We start from the raw sequence: 21,591 nt of genomic DNA on the forward strand, positions 1-21,591 counted from the left end.
TCTTGGCACTTTGGCTCTGGTTTCTGGAGCCCTTGGGGGTGCCAGATGCACTGCAGCCGGTCAGCCAGTTGTCCAAACATCACTTACGCCTCTGGGCCACTAATTACAAGGCTCCACTTTAGCCTTGCTGCTGTGCTGCATTAGGGCTTGCTGGTGACAGGCACGGGAAATGGACTAGAGGCCATTAGACCATCCAGGTTGAGAAAGGTCAGGTCTTGCCTCTGGGGAGAAAAGCCTAAAGTCTAGCTTTATAATCTGATGCTTGAAGCAGGAAAAAGATCTCAGGACTAGGAAAGAGGGATAAATTCTTGTCCCAGCCCAGTCATATGACCTTGGGCAAGCAAATCATTTCACTTCACACAGCCTCCGTTTGCTTACCCCTTACCTAGGCATAAATAATCCCTTGTTGGGAAGATCAGATGACATCAGAAGCACGGAAACACCTTCTGAATGGATAGCGCATTTTAAGAGCTCTTTTTCCTGCTGTTGATGTTAATTTCTAACACAAACATTAAGGTACACTGAACTGGGAAGGAAGAAAATAGGGTTTTGATCCCATTTCTGACTCTGATCTTCATATGACCTTAGGCAATTCACGTCTCTCCAGGCCACAGTTTCATCTGAAAACACTGATTTAGATCAATTATTCTCAACTAGAAATTTGAATTATAATTGCCAGTGGAGCTTTGTAAAGATGTCCATTCTCCACCCCAGATATGCTGAAGTAGATTCTCTAGAGAAAGGAGAATCTCATGCCCACTGAGAACTGTTGGAATGGACGGTCAAGCTCTGCCTTCCTCCCACCTCTGCATACCTGCTCCCCTACTGCTAGAACTATAGGACCCCTCCCTTAGGATAAGGCTGGACACAACTTCAGCTCTGACCCTATCCTCATGCTGAGGCACTTAAACCACGTCATGCCCAAGCTCTGGACCTCAGCGTCAAGTCTTCCAAGTCCCGAACTGGTTCTGACCTCTTGTGTCAGTCACATCTAAACTCCACCCAGACATCAAGATGTGGTGCTCACCTCATTTCCTAGGAGAGCTGCATGATGGCCTTGTCCAGCCCTGCTTGTTTGGCTTTTCTAAGAGTCTGAACCCAAGGCTACTAGCTGAAAGATTGCCCTGCTCTGACCACCTGCTGGGATTATACAGCTATCACTGGCCGTGGGACCCTTCCTTTTGTCATTCCACCTGCCTCACAAAGAACCCTGTCCCAACCTGAATTCCTGTTGGACAGCATGATGGGCTTCCCAGGACTGCATGTGGCCTGTTGTGCAGTGTAGCAGGTGGCATTTTCTGCCTCTAGGCTGCCTTCTCAATCCTTCCCTACTCCGAGCTTATTCCTGCACTGTCCAGCTGCAACCAAAGTCATTTTGTCCATTTCTGCCCCACATGTGATTTCAGTGGTTGCTACTATCCCTCAGGGCTGAAAAGAACCAGAGTGGTTTCTCTGGACTTCAGGGAAAGCACTGAGCCTCTCTGGGCCTATTTGCTCATCTGTAAAATAAGAGTAACAACCTCTGCCTTGTAGGAGTATTATCTGACTCAAATGCTCCTCCCCATCTATTAACTGAATGAACTTCCTGTCCTCTGGCCTTAGGTCTTAAAGGTTGCTTCTTAAAGATTTCCCTCACAAACATTCCCCCCGCAACTCTTCTGTGCTCTGAGAGCAACCGGTACTTTTCCTTTCCAACTCCTTAAACTTGTGTAATTGTTAATTACCAATTGAAAGTCTTTCTCCCGGCCTGACGCAGTGGCTCATGCCTGTGATCCCAGCACTTTGGGAGGCCAGAGTGGGTGGATCACTTGAGGTCAGGAGTTCAACACCAGCCTGGCCAACATGGCAAAATCCCATCTCTACTAACAATACAAAAATTAACTGGGCGTGGTGGCAAGTGCCTATAATCCCAGCTACTCGAGAGGCTGAGACAAGAGAATCGCCTGAACCTGGGAAGTGGAGGTTGCAGTGAGGTGGGATCACATCACTGCACTCCAGTCTGGGTGACACGAACAAAACCCCATCTCCAAAAAAATAAAATAAAAAATAAAGTCTTTCTCCCTTACTATTTCATAAGTGCCATGAGGGCAAAAACTACCTCACCACTATTAAATCCCCCATGCCTGGAATATAGCAGACATGAAATACACATATCTGAGGACCGACAGATGAAGTGTTGAAATCAACGAATATTATTCTCTCCTCTCCTTTCCTCTCCTCTCCTCTCCGAGAGTGCACCACTAAGCCCAACGCAGACAGTAATCCCTCAGCACAGAGCAACACAGAGCATAGCCGAGCTGTTGCATGAGGCCTAGCCCGTCCTCTCTCCTGGGCCCTGTGTGATCCGAAGCCCAAGTAGCAGCCACAAGTAACTCGAAGTCTGGTGAGAATGATGCCCATATCAGCAGTTATCAATCCTGAAGTATTCAGTATTTAAGAATTTTCATCTGGAAATCTTTTTTTAAATAGTGGTGCCTTTGTCCTACTCATAGAGATTTTCATGTAGTTGGTCTGGAATGTGGCCTGGTCTTTGGTCTTTTTAAATAATTTCCCTAAGTGATCCCAATATACAGCAATGGATGAGAACCACTGATCTGGTTCAATCACCATTTTTCGGATACAAAGGCTGAGGCACAAGGGGGAAAGGAGTTAGCCCAAGAACCTCCAATACCTTTTGCAGAGCTGGAGCTAGAAGTAGAAGAGCTAACTTTCCACCCACAACCCCTTCCACTGCACCAAGTAACAAATTGAAATCCCCTTTATCAATAGCAGAGGCGGCTTTCCTGGCATCAGACAAAGCTGGGAGGAGAGAGCTTGTTTTTTCACCCTAAAAGATCTGTTATTAAAAGCCTGTTTATGCAAGAAGGATATAATTAAAAGTGAATGAGTGCGATTTTTTATCGCAATGAATATTAATTAAAGGAAAACACTGAGTCAATACTCAATTAGAAAAAGACGGAGGCTGAAAGGCAGACTGCTCATACCAGGGTTGTCAATCACATCAGGCAGTAATGAGATGACAGGACCCTAATAGCAAAATGTTGCTCTATTTTCCTCAAATCCTCTTGGATTTAGAAGTTAGCCAAAATGCAAATCTGCTCTCAGGCTAGGCTCCATGGCTCTGCGCTCTGTTTGGGCACAGGACTGTCTTGCCTAGGACACAGCCCTCGGAGGGCGTCAGGCTGTAAATGGTTTTACTCATGCAGGGTCAGAATGCTAGAGAAGCAATTGGCCTCTTCAGCCTCTCTAAAGAGTGAGGGCCAAACAGATGCAGTGACTTGCCACATCCTGCCTGTCCCTGAGCCCTGGGAGAAAGGCAAAAGCACAGACTTTCCCAAAGAAGAACCCCCAAGTCATCAGCAGGTCTCCTGAGCTGATAAATTAGGCTCAACCAGGAGGCTTTTAAAAATGCAGTTTGCCAGGCCTTGCCTTGGTCCTACTGAATCTGAATCTTAGGGCTAAAGCATCGTAATTGGGAGTAAGCATTTTAACAAACTCTCGTGTTAAACTCTGGTTTTTAGCCCAGCTCAAGATCTTTGCTTGCCTTTGTCAATTGGGGAATTAGATGATTTTAGTCATCTAAGAATCAATCAATTATTGATTCACTCATTCAGCTGATAAACATTTGCCTTCATTAGGCACTGTGCTGGTCACACATAAAGACAGAGACTTGACCTCTGTTTTCTAGTTTCCTGTGGTTTAACAACAGAAACTGCCACAGTGATGACTGCACCGTGAAGGAGGAACACAGTGGTGAGGGAACACAGAGGTAGGAGAGCTCAGCTCTGAATGGGGAGTCCATGAAGGCTTCCAGAGATGATGAATGGAGAACTAGGTTGAGTGGTATGTTCTCCCAGCAAAGGTGCAGAGCCTTAGAGAGTTGGCTGAAGAATCCATTTTAACTGGATGGGGAAGAGCTCATGCCATGTAAAGGCATGTGCATTTCATCATGTCAAACACACATTGTACCTAAATTGTCTGACAGAATACAAATATCAGCAAAGAGGAAAAGAAGTGAATGGTTCAGGAGACTGACGCATACATTGGTGGGTTCTAGTGGGAGCACATGCAGAGATTGCAGGTTTAAATGCTTCTTCATTATACTGGACTTTGGAACCAAACAAGTGTTTGGGGGAGTAATACGGTTTGGCTTGTGCCCCATCCACATCTCATTTCGAATTGTTATCCCCACATGTCAAGGGAGGGAGGTGATTGGATCATGGGGCCAGTTTCCCCCATGCTGCTATCATCAGAGCTAGTGAGTTCTCATGAGATCTGTTGGCTTTTTAAGTGTTTGGAAGTTTCTCCTTTGCTCTTCTCTCTCCTGCTGCCTTATGAAGGAGATGCTTGCTTCCCCTTCATCTTCCACTATGATTGTAAGTATCCTGAGGCCTCCCAGGCCATGTGGAACTGTGAGTCAAATAAGGAACTCTTTTATAGTCAAATAAGGAACTCTTTTATAAGGAACTCTTTCCTTATAAATTACCCAGTCTAGGGTATTTCTTTATAGCAGTGTGAAAATGGAGTAATACAGAGAATTTCAAAAGAAATGCCTGATAGGAGGGGCACATCTACTTAGGAACCAAGATAGCAAATGTTTAAGTAATAATGGAAGGCAAGAAAAAAAAGAGACCAGAAGTTCAGAGAAAGAAGTGATATCTTCCCAGAGAAGCTGAGTAGATCCTGAACAGGCAGGGAGGAGAGGAGAAGGAACTTTAGGCTGGACAAGGCTTGGCCCTGGGACCAGCAGCAGTGAGCAAGGGCCCTGACCACTATTGTAAACCAAGAATGTCTTCATGGGCTTTTTGACCCATGGCTGTGGACAAATGCCTAACAAATTCCCAGAGAGAAGGGCCCCATGTTTGGCTGCAACTGCACAAACAGAGCAGCAGGATGGGTACCAGTTCTGATGACCAGAAACAGGTGAGCTCTGCACTCACGTGGGTCCCATGTGGTATATTTTAGAAGCGAGTAAGTGGATTCTATTTTTTCTGACACTGGTCTCACAGAATTGGGGTTCTTCAGCTCTGGAATGGCCTGCAGAGCTCCTCCATAGCAGCTCTCACAACTCAGAGAGAGGTGAGATTTCAAAATGAATGTCTGAAGGTATGGGGACCCTCCCACTGTCACTCTGCCATTTAGTCCCACCTGAAATGAGACCTTTCCCCTTCAAGGACCTGTTCTCTATTCTTCTGGTTAGCAAACCCAGCTTCACATTGCACTGGACTCACCTGGGGAGTTTTAAAATTTGTTGATGCTTGGGTCCCACCCCTAGAGATTTTTTTTTTTTTTTTTTTTTCTGAGAGACAGGGCATTGCTTTGTTACCCAGACTGGAGTGCCATGGCACGATCATGGCTCACTGCAACTTTGAACTCCTGGGCTCAAGCAATCCTCCTGCCTCAGCCTCCCGAGTAGCTGGGACTACAAGCACACACCACCATGCCTGGATACTTTATTTTTGTTTTTTGTAGAGACAGGGTCTCACTATGTTGCTCAGGCTAGTCTTGAACTTATGATTTCAAGCTGTCCTCCTGCCTTGGCTTCCCAAAGTGCTGGAATTACAAGCATAAACCACTATACCAGGCCAGAAATTCTTATTAATTGATGAGGAGTGGGGCCTGAGCATTAAGCCTTGTAAATATTGCCCATTCTTACTCTCATTTAGTCAACCAACAGATGTTAGAAGGAAATTAAGGAATTATTCAGCAATTGAGGTGTTCGCTAAGAATGTTATTCCTATTTTAATGAAGGATTATTTTCTTTTTCTTCTTATTCGTATCTTGCTGATTTTCCTTTCAAACTCCAAAGCAGTTCACACTTATTGCTATCGTCCAAACAACACAATAAACATTTTTGTATATCTAAAATTAAGCTATCTATATTCTCCTTTATTTATCATAACAAAAACAATAACTTCCTACTACCCACATCCTACACAGGGATCATTTGGGGATTGATCTAGCATAATATTAATTTTTTTATTGTCCAACAATTATTTAGATTTAATTTTAAATTTTCTTTCTTTACTCAAGAATGCTTCTCTCTCCTGTGAATTCCTGTTGTATTCCTTTTTCATTTTAAAGATTAGAGTTTTCAGGAATTATTATAGTGAGAATTGTGCAGAATTTTGTATCCTGAAATACTTTTATTTTGATCTTGCCTTTCAATGATCATTTGAGTCAGTACAGAATTCTGGTTTCAAAATTATTTTCCCTCATAACATTGAAGATACTATACTATTCCATTGTCTCTTCAAGCCATTATTGCCAACCAGAATCTTGTCGTTTATTATTGCTGTGTTCTTTCTCCTTTGTACATAATCTTTGGTTTCTTTCTAGAGGCTTTTATATTGTTTTTGCCTTCATTTTCCAAAATTTGGCTAGAATATGTCTAGGGTTGACTTGTTTCTTCCCAGTCATTTTGCTTAGAAACCTGGTGTGCCCTTTCCATCTAAAAGTTCTGGCACTAGGCTGGGTGCGGTGGCTCACGCCTGTAATCCTAGCACTTTGGGAGGCCAAGGTGGGTGTATCACGAGGTCAGGAGTTCAAGACCAGCCTGGCCAAGATGGTGAAACCCCATCTATACTAAAAATACAAAAAACTTAGCTGGGTGTGGTGGCAGGCACCTGTAATCCCAGCTACTCAGGAGGTTGAAGCAGAGAATTGCTTGAATCCAGGATGCAGGGATTGCAGTGAGCCAAGATCATGCCACCGCACACCAGCCTGGGTGACAGAGCGAGACTCCATCTCAAAAAAAAAAAAAAAAAATCTGGTACTAGGATATTCTTTTATATTATGTCTTTGATTTTTTTCTCATTCATTTTGTCTGTTCTCTCCATCTTGTACTCTTATTGTTATAGATACTGGAATTTTTATGCTATCCTTTGAATGTCTTAACTTTCCCCACATATTCTATCTCTTGGTCCTTCTGTTTGTTTGTTTGTTTGTTTGGTTGGTTGGTTGGTTGGTTGGTTTTGAGATGGAGTCTCACTCTGTCGCCCAGGCTGGAGTGCAGTGGCACGATCTTGGCTCACTGCAACCCCTGCCTCCCGGGTTCAGGTGATTCTCCTGCCTCAGCCTCTGGGGTAGCTGGGATTACAGGCGCGCGCCACCATGCCCGGCTAATTTTTTTATTTTTAGTAGAGACAGGGTTTCACCATGTTGGTCAGGCTGGTCTTGAACTTCTGACCTCAGGCGATCAGCCCCCCCTTGGCCTCCCAAAGTGCTGGGATTACAGGCATGAGCCACCACGCCCGGCCGGTCCTTCTGTTTTAAGTACTGGCAGAATCACTCCATTCAGTCTTGCTGCACACAACCTTTCTCTTCATGTATATCCAATGAGTCTTTGCAGCCCATTTATTGACTTTTTCTTCTCAACTAGCTTTTTTTTTTCATTTCTAAGATCTTTAATTGGTACTTTTTTATAACAGCTTGTTCTTATTTTATAAATGTAAATGTTAATTATAGTTTTTACATTTTATTTACTGAATTTTCTCTTTCCTAAGGTGCTATTTTCTGTTAAGTTTTATTCCTTTCTTTCTCAATATTTGTTTTCTTAAATACTTAGTAATTCTTGGTGACATATTCAACTTTGTATTAGAGATTGCTTTAGGCCATCTGAGAGTGCTCTTTCTTTACCAAAATCTGATTCTAGTCCTGTAGTGGAGGAATGGGATGTGCTCTAGTCAATGAGTTGTGGCTGTGCCCAGAATTAGGTATGGGGGTGGAGGCGTTCCAGCCCCTGCCTCTGGGGCCCCAGCACTAGGAGGCACTGTCCTGTTGCACTCATTCATCCGGCTTGCTACTTGGCTCTGTGAAGGGAATTCAAGGCGAAGACTGACAGCGCTACTAGTGGGTCTTGAGACCCTCCAGGTCTGGGGAAGTAGTGTGCCAATGCTCACATGTAGAGGAAGTGGGCCTCTCTTTGAATTTTATTAGTACTGGGCTTAGAGACACTTGGGAAATACATGCATCCAAACATAATCCAAAGACAAAAAAAAAAAAAAAAACCTTTAAACATTTCACTATGCTGCCTTTCCTTATTCTAGGGTGAATATATGTGTTTAAAAGGCCAGACCCTACTGGTTACGTGTGCATAGTTAACTTGAATATGTTAAGTGTTTTCCACAAGACCTGAAGCTTAATAAATTAGAGCCACTATGAAAAGACATTCAAAGAATGTATTATAGTCATCAAAAGTCATACGCTCTCCTCTTTTTCCCTCTATCTCTACTGCTTCTCTCTTTAAAATCAGATTTTAAGTTAGAATGGGTCTTAGAAGCCATTTACTTCAATCCCTATATTTTCACTTTTTTGAGGTTAATTAATACATTAATATTTCAAAGTTAATTAAAACATTTTCATTGCAGCAAATATGGAAAGTAAAGATAAAACAATACGAAGAAAAAGTCATCCATAAACTCATTACCAGAGACCAGATCAGCTCCATAATGTATAAGCTGTGGCTCAGGAAGGAGAAGTGGTGGGCCCGGAATCTAGCTAGCCATGAGTAGGTCATTTGTCAAGTCGTCTCCATGCCAGTCCTTGGTCCTTCCCTCTGAATCAGAAGACTTTGTGTTTCCTATTGGTGGGAGAAACACAAAATTGACAACAAGCCCAGGTAGGGTTGTGGTTTTGCAAAGCAAGTACAGCACACAGAAGAGAAGGAGAGGTAAGGGATTTGGGAGTAAGTACAAGGAAATTGTAGCAATAGACCCTGAAGAAAAAATCACTGTCTTACTCAAGAAGCCCAAATGAAACCTCAATTCTGCCTGCTCATGCCCTCTTTCCTGTCCCTAATCGTGTTGGTCACAGTGTCTGTCTTTTGAATCTCATGGCCTCTCAGAGCTGAAAGAATCGTTCTGCTCTTTGCTTGTCTTAAAGTATGAGTGTGGTAGGGGCTTTGTCATTCCAGGTGTGAGGCCATGCCAAGACCAGTCTTGGGAGAGCTGTGGTGGCTGTGCAATTGTTCCCCTGCATTACCCGGAAGCTTCAATGTCACCTCCAACTTGAAGTCCTCCTTCCTCTGGCCAGGCAGGGGCTCAGTCCCAGCTCTGTGTTCCTTAATACTTAGTGCTTATTTCTCCTACAGCATGTATAGGGTGAATGTTTATTTATAGGTCTGTCTTAACTGAACTTCCTAAAGACAAAGATACAACAGCTAGCACAATTCCAGGCACATAGCAAGGGATGAATAAAGCTTGATGAATTAATGAATAAATGTTCAAATTACTACACTTTACTAAGGAGGCTTACCAAATATTTTGGAAGCATTTTTGTTTATACGGAAAATAGCCCCAAGAACAAACAAGACGAATTCACGTGCCATACTAAACGTGATATAAACATTCTAATCAAGGCTTTCTTCTGTTAACATAGACATTTATTCCCTGACATATCCTAGAGTCAGGGGTGGAAAGCATGTGAGCAGTCATTCACTCTCACACCACAATCACTGCTTGCATTTATTTATTCTGCAGCACCTCAGAAAAGCGCTAATCTAGTACAGACTCCTCCACTGTGAGGGACACACCTGCTCTCCAATTCACCTATGTCAATCTCAGGAAAACACTATTTTTAGAAGAAAGCATTTTAGGAAATGGAAAGAGAATTGAATTTAAAGTTAAAGATTTAGACTTGAAGTCTCGGTCTGCTATTAACCTGCTTTTGTGTTCATCTCTTCACTATCCCAAGCCACATTGTATTATCTTGAAAGTAGAAATAATAATAACTGCTATCATAGGTGACTGTGGACACAAAGTGTGAAAATGAATATAAAAGATTTTGTGAATAGTGAAACATTGTGTACACTTAAGGAAAGAAAGGAAGGGAGGATGGGAGGTTGGTCAAATTAAAATGATCCTTCTCTAAAGATGAGAGGGAAATCGTTGCAGTCATGGAGTATCATATTACAGGGAACAGGAATGCCTTCCTTAGGGTTACGTGGGGAGTCAGCAGAAGGAATCAGTTTTGTAACTCTAATCTGATACCCTGTCTTTCCTGCCTCCATCCTCCAGCCTTTCTGATCCTGTGTCTCTCATAGGGAGCTATGTGCTTTGAGTCACACTGCCTCGGTTTGGATTCTGGCTCTGCCACTGATCAAACCTCAAAAAGTACTTAACTTCTCTGTGCATCACTTTCCACACCTGTAAAATCGGTGTAATTATAGTATCTCCACATAGGGTCCTTTCTTCCCTCTTATCCAACTTTTTCTTCAGGGTCTATCACTACAACTTCCTTATACTTACTCTCGACTCCCTTGCCTCTCCTTCTCTTCTGTGTGCTGTACTCGCTTTGCAAAACCACAACCCTGGTTAATCAAACCCTCCTTTTCAACTCTCTGCCTGCTACCATGCAACTGAGAGGAGCTTGAGAAAAACCCACAACCACACAAACTGCCCTGCTTTAAATATACAACCCAGGACCACAGGTGTGCCCTTAAGGTTACTTGGCTACCATATTGTGTTTTCTCACTCTCCTCACTCTCCCACCTGCTAGAAACAATTTTGCACCTTCCCCCCTCCTTAATCTGCCATTGCCCACACCTGCGGCAAGTGACCTTGCTTTCCACATCTCAGAGGCAATGGAAACAATTAGACGAGCATTTCTATGGACTGTTGCAAATATATCCATAAAACTGCCAGCATGTTCAAACGAATCCTCTGCCTTCCCTTTTATTACTAAAGACAAATTTTCCATCTCCTCTCTAAAGCTGTTGTGGGTTGTATTGTGTATTCCAAAAATTCATACGTTAAAAGTCTTAATCCCCAGTGCCTCAGGATGTGACTTTATTTGGAAATGAGATCATTGCAGATGTAATTAGTTAAGATGGAGTCATACTGGAGGAGGGTGGGCCCCTAATTCAATATGACTGATCCTTAAAAAGAGGAAAAGTATATTCACAGATACACACATGGGGAGAAGGCCATATTAAGATGAAGGCTGAGATCAGAGTGATGCACCTACGAACTAAGGAACACCAACACACCAGCAAACACTAGAAGCCAGGGGAGCAGCATGGAACAGATTCTGCCTCACAGCTCTCAGAAAAACCAACCCTGCTCACACCTTGATCTTGGACTCTCAGCCTCCAGAACTGTAAGACAATGAATTTATGTTGCCTAAACCACTCAGTTTGTGGTACTTTGTTATGGCAGCCTAGTAGACTACCACGAATTCCAACCCTTCAATTACCTAAAGTGGCTAGGTCTTACCCTCTTTCAACTACTTAAAGATGTTGTTTTAAGAGCACTTCCTTTCCTCTCCTGTCGTGTTAGTTTTTCCCACTCTATTGCATCATTCTCATTGGCATCCACATAGGCTGTTATTTGTCCCATCATAAAAAATAATAGTTTTTCACTTCCTTTGACTCCACCTCCTCTGCCTTCCACCCCCTCTTTTCTCTGTAGTACTTTGCAGCAAAAATTCTCATGTTGATATATTCACTGTCTCCAGTTCTTCTCTTCCTATTTTCTCTTAAAGAGACTCGAACTAAGTCTTTCATGCTCATTGCTCCACGTCAAGAGTTCTTGTCCAGGTCACTAGTGACTCCATATTACTAAACCCAAGGGTTGATTTTCAGCCACGCTCCTACTTCAGCCACCGGCAATATTTGATGCAGCCAATCTTTGCTTCCCCCTTGAAGCATTTCCTTTCCTTGGCTTGTGGGACAGTACCACTTTGGCTTTCTTTGTCCTTTTTCACTGGCTGCTCCTTCTCATTCTCATCTTCTTTGTGACTCCTGACATTGGAGTCCACAGGGCCCTGTCCTTCATCCTCCTCTGTGTGTGCACACATTTCCTCAGTGGGTTCATCCAGGTTCAAGGTTTTAACTACCGCGTGTGTATGAAAGACTTCTAAATGTATACCTTCAGCCAAGCCTGTTCCCTGAATCCCAGGCTCCCCTGGCCTACTTTAGTAGATACCAACAAACTTAACATGTCCCAAACTGGACTCCTCATCTTCCTCCAAATGCCTGCTCACCAGTATTCTTCTCCCTCTCAGTAATGGGCAACTCAGTCCTTCCAGGAGCTCAGGCCAGAACCTGGTAGTCATCCTTAACTCTTCACTTTCTTTAACTCTTCACTTTCTCTCACTCCACAGACTCACTAAGTTAAGAAGCCTGATTGGAGCGACATTTAAGCTATATCTGGCATCTAAACCTTTCTCACTTCCTCTGTGAAGCTATCATTATCTCTCCCTAGAATTATTGCAGTCACCTCCGGACTGGTCTCTGGATTTCCACTCTTGCACCCTATGTCATGGGTGTAACTGGCTGGGGCTGACTTTGCGGGTGGTAAAGGAATTTATCAAGACAGTTGTAGGTACAAAAAGGCAGATTTATTAGAGAAAGTATGAAAATTTTTTCAAGGCGGCAGTGGGCAGCACAGCAGAGAAAGGACTATCTGCAAAGATGCAGGGGCTGGAGGGAAGTTTTTTAGGGTCCTGTTGAAGGGGACTATGTGTGGAATAAGGTCATTGTGCCTGCCAAATAATGTCATTATACCCACAGATTATTCTCCCCCACCTGGGGCCCCTTCTTCATTGTTGCTTCCTTACCTTCTCAGGATTCCACACCCTACAGTCCGTCTCAACTCAGCAGTCAGAGAGATCTTGTGAAACACAAGTCGCATTAAGTCAGCTCACTTTTAAGGTCCTCCAGTGGCTCCCTGCTTGATCTTACTTGATTTGGAGAGAAAGCCAAACCCTTACAGTGGCCCCTTAGGCCCTTCATGGCCTCTGCCCACCCTTGTATCTCTGACCTCATCCCTTTTATTCCCCTCCTGCCTCCACTCCAGCCACAGGACTCCTTGCTGGCCCTAGAGCATCCAAGTCGCTCTCCCCTTAGAGTCCATGCACTGGCTGGTCCTGCCTGGATCGCTGTGCCTCCAGCTACCCACAGGGATAACTTACTTTCTTTTTTTTTTTTTTTTTTTTGAGATGGAGTCTTGCTCTGTCGCCCAGGCTGGATTGCAGTGGCACAATCTTGGCTCACTGCAAGCTCTGCCTCCCGGGTTCGCGTCATTCTCCTGCCTCAGCCTCCCGAGTAGCTGAGACTATAGGCACCCGCCACCACACCCGGCTAATTTTTTGTATATTTTAATAGAGACGGGGTTTCACCGTGTAAGCCAGGATGGTCTCGATTGCTTATTCACATGATTATCATATATGTTCTACCTCCCTGTGCTAGACTATAAGCTCTGGAGGGCTGGGATTTATTTTCCTGTTTTGTTTATTCATGTATGTAATAAGTGCTTGTGAAAAGAAAATACATGTCAAGACCCCCAAATCACTAAGTGAAAGGCAAAAGTCAAGCTGGGAACTGCGTCAGGCAAACCTGCCTCCTATTTTAATCCTAAATAAGATAGCTGCAAAGATTTTTTTAAAAAACTATATACCTCCGTCACAATTTACCTGCAAGGAAATTCCTTGTGGGCCTCAAGATCTTTGCCCTAAACCAGTTCTGTTGAATTTCACCCTGGCAACATAAACTGATAGCTTATCTTCACAAGTGCGGGACAAAGGATAGACAGAATCAAGGTCATTCCTCTGCTCACCTGAGATAAATGCATACCCAGTTGCTTCCTCTGCCCTATTGTTTATGTAAAAATGCGGATTCACTGAGTCAGACTAAGGCATAAAAGACTATTCCTCCTCTACCCCCTCTTATATGTAAATTGTGTCTTTGGTGAAAGGCTGATCAAAGACCCAAAAGAATGCGACCTTTTGTCTCTTATCTACCTATGACCTAGAAGCCCCCATTTTGAGTTGTCCCACCTTTCCAGACAGAACCAATGTGTATCTTACATGTCTCATGTCTCCCTAAAATGCATAAAACCAAGCTGTGTCCCAGCGACCATTGGGCACATGTCATTAGGACCTCCTGAGGCTGTGTCACAGATGCGTCCTTAACCTCGGCAAAGTAAACTTTCTAAATTGATAGAGACCCATCTCAGATGCTTTTGGATTCACATACTCAAAATTGATTTGTTAGATGAGTGAATAAACGAATGGATATAAAATTTTTAAATAGTGCCTGGCACCAAAAGAGTGCTTCATAATTATTTGCTATCATCAATGTTACCACCCATTGTTCAGATCGCATTTGCATTATAGAGATCTGGGAACTTGGTTGGCAAAGAACCCCTTGAAGGAAAAGACCATGGGTGAGGAGGAAAACGCAGGGAACGTTTGCAGATTAATGAAGCTCATCCAAGACTCATTTATTTCCAGTAGACTTTGCATGGGCTCTTTGGTTTTTCCCCAATCGATCTCTCATGCCAGACTTGAATGGATCCCTTGGACCTAACCCTGGCAGAGCTCTGCTAAAATCACTGCTCTGGGTTTCTCAGGAGAACCACGGGCCCAATTTAGCTAGCAGGAAGTAAAAATTAACAACTTTGAAGAAACCTCAACCTATTTCTGCTATTACCTCATTTCCAGAAATTTTCTGTCTTTAAGAATTTAAACTCAGCCAAAGAGCTGGTAACGGTTAATGCTACTAAACAAAGAACAAGCAGGCTCTGCACAGCCTCTCAGGATATTCCAGTGATCAGTAGAAAATACAAATTGTTTAAAATTTGTTTTTAATAGAAGGGCTTACAAGGGGACTGACTTAATCAATCCATGTGACTTCTGCTTTACAGGATGACTCTGGCTGTGGCTTTTAAAACAGAGTGTAGGGTAGAAGGGTAGAAGTAGGGAGACCAGCTAGGAGGCTACTGCAATCATCCTGGAGAGAAGCGATGACAGCTCAGATCACAACAGTGACAGTAGAAGATGTGACAAGTGGGTGGGTACTAGATATGTCTTGAAAAAGGGAGTCAGTAAGTAGGATTTCCTGGCTGGCCGGATGTGTGATGTGTGGCATGAGAGAAAAAGAGGGGTCAGAAACACCAGCACAGCTTTAGGGCCGAGCATCTGGAAGGACAGAGTTGCCCTCAGCTGAGTTAGAGGGAGCCCTCAGAGCACCTCACCCCACCTCCAGGACACTGCTGATGTTCAGAGAATGTGTGCTTGCAGTTGCCTTAAATTTTTTTGTACATGAACATTTCACATTTTTTTTTTTTTTTTTGAGACAGAATCTTGCTCTGTTGCCCAGGCTGGAGTGCAGTAGCATGATCTCAGCTCACCGCAACCTCTGCCTCCTGGGTTCAAAAGATTCTCCTGCCTCAGCCTCCTGAATAGCTGGGATCACAGGCGTGCACCACCATGCCCAGCTATTTTTTTTTTTTTTTATTTTTAGTAAAGACAGGGTTTCACCATGTTGCCCAGTCTGGTCTCGAACTCCTGACCTCAGGTATTCTACCACCTCAGCCTCCCAGAGTGCTGGGATTACAGGCGTGAGCCACATGTCTTCTTTAATGCAGAACTGACGGGTACTTTTCAATTTTCTCAGAAACAAGAGAGAATAATTCAAAATCCCTAATCATTAATTCCTCCTTTCCCTGCCTTTTTCACTCTGTCCTGGAAAATTAGTTTTCTGAATGATATTCACAGAACAGAAATAGCTCAAGTCTGACATGTTCTTCAATAAAAATGCAGATTTTAGTGACCTCCACACACACACAGCCTCTCCCAAGTGAACACAGACCCTCAATGTACAAGTCTTGCCTGAAAGCCTCTATGTCCATTTAAAGTCACCCAGTAAGAGGGGCAGGTATTTCTGTAACTGGGAGGAGTACTGGGAAGAGGTTAGAGACAACATTTTATATTTCTGAACCCTTGGGATAAGAAAGAGCCCCATTTTCTTGCCTGAAGTCCTGTGCGCAGTTAGAACCACTGGGCCACTGCCGCTCATTTGTAGCCCGTCCACCGATAGCTCCTCACCCAGACACAGAACCTGACCCAGCCTGCGGACCTGGAGAGGAAAAGGGGATAAGAGTGGGAAATGGGAACTGAGGGCCTCCCAGCTCCCCGTTATAATATTAATTTACTTTCTATATGCCACTATGGCTATGGGAATTTAGGACCACATGAAGCAATAAGATCAAGTGGAAATCTTGACCTGCTTGTTTGGGTGAATCAGGTTTCCTGGAAGGCTCAGGGCATTGTAGGGAAAGAATGCATACAAGGTGAAAGCATGGCTGCTGCCGGAGCCCAGGAGACCCCATGAGTTCAGTCAAGGCTGGGAGAGAGTCAGGGGCTCTACCCTGTGACCCCCAGAAGAGCTTGCACCCAGCATGTCACAAGGGCACTGCTGCATTCTCAGAAGGGACCTGTATTACAACAAGTTTTCAAATGATTCACTGCTCTTTAGATCAAGGTTATTGTTATGAAGCAAAAGCAGTAGGAAGAGTGTGTGAGTAGAGCACTCTGCAGTTAACAGAAGGTGTTCAGATACTTGCTGATTTGATTCTCAAACTATCCTGCACTGTCGACTTCATCAAGACAGAGAATCATGTCTGTCCCATTCATTGTATCCACCGTGCTTAGGACAGGGAGTGGCACGTAACAGCGCTCAGTGCATATTTGTTAAATAAAAGTAAAAGAACCCAATAAGATAAGAAATAGGAGTGATTATTCCTATTTTATAACTGAGGCTGAGAGTCCCACAGGTAATAAATGGCAGAGCCAAGACCAGACTGAGAATCCTAATCCCAAGGTCATTGCTAGCTATTTTGTCTTATGAGGCTTCTAGGTCACAAGCTGCAGGATGCAAAGAACTCCAAAGGTAGGAGCATATGGAGGAGCTGTATAGTGCAGAGAAAAGCAGGCAGAGTCCCTGGAGCTTCCCAGAACACAGAAAGATTTACAAAGAAAGCTCAGGACTGAGATGTGGACACCGACATGGCAAAGCTTCACTTCCTCCCTGCGTGGCCAGGGCACATCCCCAGGGAGCAGGCACTCATTGGGGCTATGTGTGGCTTTTTAGCCTCCCCTGCAGGAGAGTTTCAGAATGCACCCTCTCTAAGGGGCTCAAGTGCTCATAGGAAAGCCCAGATCTGATGGATGATCCGCTATTGAGGTATTCCTAAATAGTGAGATTCATCACCCCCACTTCTTCTCCAGAGGAAATAACCAAGAGTTTAGTCTTACTACAAATAAGAAAGCTACTAATGTGCATCGCTCGTTATGAAGGACAACTATAAGACATTGGGTTCTTAACCTTGAGAGGAACCCTAAATAGTCCATAGCCTGGGTCCCTAGACGAAAATCTGCGAAGCTGCTGAAATAATCTGCATATTACGAGTATTCTGGAGGGGATCGTCCATGACTTTCATCAGATCCTCAGAGGGGTCTCAGATTCAAACCCAGCCACAGGAAGGTCTAGAATTACCTCTTCAGCCCCTCAACTACCCAGATTTGCTCAAAGCCCCAGGGACGGGAGGTCCGTCTTTCCCAAGGCAGCCGAGGTCATTTCCTGGGATCAATTCCTGCTCCCCACAGAGAGTGAGGAATGTACAGATGGTTCCACTAGAACCCGAACAAAACAACTCCCTCCATGTGTCCGGCATATGAGGTCCAAAAATGAGCTGTAGGGTGGGAGTACTGGGACAGCCTTCAAAATGCACCAGCCAGCATGGGAAGTGCTGCTTTTTAAATTTGTGCATTTAAAGACAACACTAACGACTAGTTTCATTGCCTCCCACAAAGTGAGGTTTTTAAGTGACAAATTCTGCTCCTCTGTCTCATGATAGTCTTACATAAAGATTAGGCATGGAGCTGATGGCACCCATCAGTCCCAAATTCGAGTGGACCACCTCCAGAATGAAGTTTAAGTCACGGAGACAACGCCCCGCGCTTGTGCTGAATGAGATCCTCTAGTGCTATCTGGTGGCTGCGACTTGTTACTGCACCTTTCACAACGCATTTGTACCAAGTGTGTATTTCTGATTTTTTTAAGTATTTCAAAACTGAAATCAGTTTAAAGTCCTCTCTTTGCTTACATATGAGTTTGGGCTCAACGACTGTATAATCAATGTGTCATGTGACTTATCAATGGCAGAGCCAACACTGGGGCTTAGGCCTTTCCTCTCGTTCAGGAGCTCTTCCCCACTCTGAGATTTGAAGGTGGGTGCAAGTGACACTTGATGGAGGGCATTTTGGCAGCAGGAACTGCCAGGCTCAGGGTGCGGGCAAGCCGGTGTGTTAAGGATATCTCCAGAGCACAGAGTAGATTTGAGAGTTGGGGGCAACCCAAGAGCTGCACAGGGGCCAAATCACCAAAGGTCTTTTATGCCAGGATATGGAGCTTAGCGTCTGTTTGTAAGGAAGAGAGCCCATGAAGGATTTTAAGGAGGAGAGCAATGGGATGGGGTCAAGGCAGCAGTGGGGAGGATAAACTGGGAAACATTGAAAAGTATGGCCCACAGGCTGGGCCCTGTGGCTCGTGCCTGTAATCCCAACACTTTGGGAGACCAAGCAGGGTGGATCACTTGAGGCCATGAGTTTGAGACCAACCTCAGCAACATTGTGAAACTCTGTCTCTACTAAAAACACAAAAATGGTGCATGTCTGTAATCCCACCTACTCAGCAGGCTAAGATACAAGAATCATTTGAACCCGGAAGGCGGAAGTTGCAGTGAGCTGAGATCCCGGCACAGTACTCCAGCCTGGACAACAAAGTGAGACCCTGTCTCTCTCTCTCTCACACACATACACACACACACAAAGGATGGCCCACAGCCTGGGCAAAATAGCAAAGCCTCATCTCTACAAAAATTTAGAAATTAGCAAAGTGTGGTGGTGCATGCCTGTAGTCTCAGGTACTTGGGAGGCTGAGTTGGGAGGATCACTTGAGTCCAGAAGATGAAAGCTACACTGAGCCGTGATCACACCACTGCACTCCTGCCTGGGTGACAGAGCAAGACCCTGTCAGGGTGGGGGTGGAGGAGGGCGGGAAAGTGTGGTCCAGGGAAAGTGTCAGAATCTCCAGGAGAGACAACTTATAATGCACGTTCCTACCCACCTCCAGAGACTCTATACAGTAGGTCTGGACTAGAACTCCGGTCATACCTTTAGCAAGCAGAAAGCTCCTTGGGTGTTTCTGACACAAAAGATTCCAGAGCCATACCTGAAGAGTCACTGGAGGAGAATGAGAGGAGGAAGCAGTCAAAGACAGAGGCAATTTGCAAGAAATGAAAGGGAAAGAGTGCCTTGAGATAACAGCTGAAGGGGGGCAGTCCAGGGTGTAGGAAGGAGAAAGGAGAACAGACAATGTGCGAAAAACTAAAGGAATATTGTTTCAAGGAGACAATTGTTCACAAAAACATACTCAACAGGAAAGTTAAAGTAGGTATGAAGAGAAAACGGGTTGATTGGATGTGGCCACTCAGAGGGTCTCTAATGGCTCCAGCTGGCAGCGGCTTTATTGGAACAATGAGGGCAGAAGCAGACAATAGAGAGGAGGAGCTAATTGGAGAAGAGAAATAAAGAGAACTCAGGAAACATTCCTCTCTCCAGAAACTTGACTGGGAAAGAAAATGAGAAAGAAGATGAAGGCTGAATGGGAAGGGAAATTTTGTGCCAAAGAAGGATTTTGTTTTTCGGATGGGAGAGATTTGAATATCGGTCTAAGCTGTGGAAGATGAGTAGGCATAGAGTCACAAGCAGTGGATACAAGACAGAGTTGGCATCGCTGGAGACCGGAGATTCCTGAGGACCAAGGAGGAGGGCCCCTTCCCTCCTGAGGCAGGTGGCTAGAAGCAAGAGGAAAGTGTGAGGGAAAATAGGTTCGCAGGTTGATTAAAGGTAGAGGCAATGAAAATAAATGTCCTGAATACAAAAGCTCATTTGGTGAAATTTGAGATACTATAAATCTGGGAGAACTGATGAGTTCATTAAATAACTGAAGATTCAAAAAGATATACACAATCTAGAGTGAATTGCTACAAACTGGCTTCAGTAGTATAAGTGGAAATTCTGCAGTTGGTTTTTAAATTAGCTTGTGCAAAGACAGGAGAATGACTTGATCTAATAGCAAATGACGACATGAAAAAAATTAATTGGTGATATCTCCATTTGACTAAAAAGGCTTAGGAGGCTTTGAAAAGCTAAGAATTTGAGGTTATCAATGTGGGTTCTCAGGGGTTTCCAGAATTCTAGCCTACCAACTATTATATCATTTCTTTCTAAAGATGCAAAGACAAGAAATGGTGGGTGGTGTGATTGTTGAGGCAACTTAATCTATACTGTGCTTTGTAATCTTTTAATGGCCTTTATTTGCAAACCTTCCTGTTTAAGCTATAATTGGAAACCAGTTCTCTGTGACCTATCTCAAAACTGACCATACCAAAGGATGTGGCTACAAATGAGGCTCATAAACCTCCCCGACTACCTGGAATTTGTTTTTTGTTTTGTTTTGTTTTGTTTTTGTTTTTGTTTTTTTGGGATGGAGTCTTGCTCTGTCACCCAAGCTGGAGTGCAGTGGCACCATCTCAGCTCACTTCAACCTCCGTCTCCCGGGTTCAAGCAATTCTCATGCCTCAACCTCCCCGGTAGCTAGGATTACAGGTGCACACCACCACAGCTGGCTAATTTTTGTATTTTTAGTAGAGACGGGGTTTCGCCATGTTGACCAGGCTGATCTTGAACTCCTGACCTCAAATGATTTCCCTGCCTTGACCTCCCAAAGTGCTGGGATTACAGGCACAAGCCACCACGCCTGGCCTGGAAAAACTTTTTAGGAAGGATCCCCACAGAAATTCCAACTGTTTAGGTCGGGGCAGGGGGTGAGAGGCCAGTGAATCATTCAGATGATCGGTTCGGTTTGAAACCACTGAAGTGCGTAGGAAACTAGTCATCAGTTGGTTTGGAAGTGACTGGTTCCATCCTAAACTCCTACAGAGAGATAGAACTTTTTTCCTTGTGCTTCACAAGCATTCAGAACCATTAGATTGGGCCTGTAGTGGGTATGACAAACTTATGTGCTTGAATCTGTGGCTAATTATGATTTACCAGTGGCCTTTGTTGGTATTGGATATGAAAATGTAGAAAGATCTGCTTAGACTTATAAAACTCATTTTCTTAAAAAGAATTCAGTTTTCAAAATAATTTCGATCAGTATTTATCTATTCTTTTTAATATTTTCAAGTGAATAGTCATTGATAAGCAATAGCTATGTGTAATGATGCTGTGGATGTTATGAAGAGAGAAGAAGAAAGTAGTAAGAGGTAGTTTGGAACTAACTTGTCATACCCAGAGAACCTACATTTTAAAAAATGAGTAGGCCGGGCGCGGTGGCTCACACCTGTAATCCCAGCACTTTGGGAGGCCGAGGCGGGTGGATCACGAGGTCAGGAGATTGAGACCATCCTGGCGAACACGGTGAAACCCCGTCTCTACTAAAAATACAAAAAAATTAGCCGGGCGTGGTGGCGGGCGCCTGTAGTCCCAGCTACTCGGGAGGCTGAGGCAGGAGAATGGCATGAACCCGGGAGGCGGAGCTTGCAGTGAGCCAAGATTGTGCCACTGCACTCCAGCCTGGGCGACAGAGCGAGACTCCGTCTCAAAAAATAAAATAAAATAAAATAAAATGAGCAAATAATTTATCATCTGCATTCTTTAGGTTTAATTGTGTTAGTCATTTATTTGAGTTGTGATTTATAAACCATGAAGTCCATCCTTGATAAGTGTATTGTTTGATGAGTT

At 44.1% G+C, this 21,591-nt stretch overlaps 1 protein-coding gene across 1 annotated transcript in view; it reads right to left on the bottom strand.

Annotated features, from left to right (window-relative positions):
- RTP4 (receptor transporter protein 4) overlaps window positions 1–21,591 on the bottom strand; it is an 80,045-nt gene that overhangs the window by 33,477 nt on the left and 24,977 nt on the right. Inside the window, exons 3-4 of the mRNA XM_077990724.1 lie at window positions 15,754–15,859; window positions 8,429–8,581 (exon numbers count right to left, since the gene is read on the bottom strand). The gene's annotated coding sequence lies outside the window, so the exon portion shown is untranslated. The remainder of the gene's footprint in view (window positions 1–8,428; window positions 8,582–15,753; window positions 15,860–21,591) is intronic.

Source organism: Macaca mulatta, chromosome 2 (genome assembly GCF_049350105.2).
Source record: "Macaca mulatta isolate MMU2019108-1 chromosome 2, T2T-MMU8v2.0, whole genome shotgun sequence".
Classification (NCBI taxonomy): Eukaryota; Metazoa; Chordata; class Mammalia; order Primates; family Cercopithecidae; genus Macaca; species Macaca mulatta.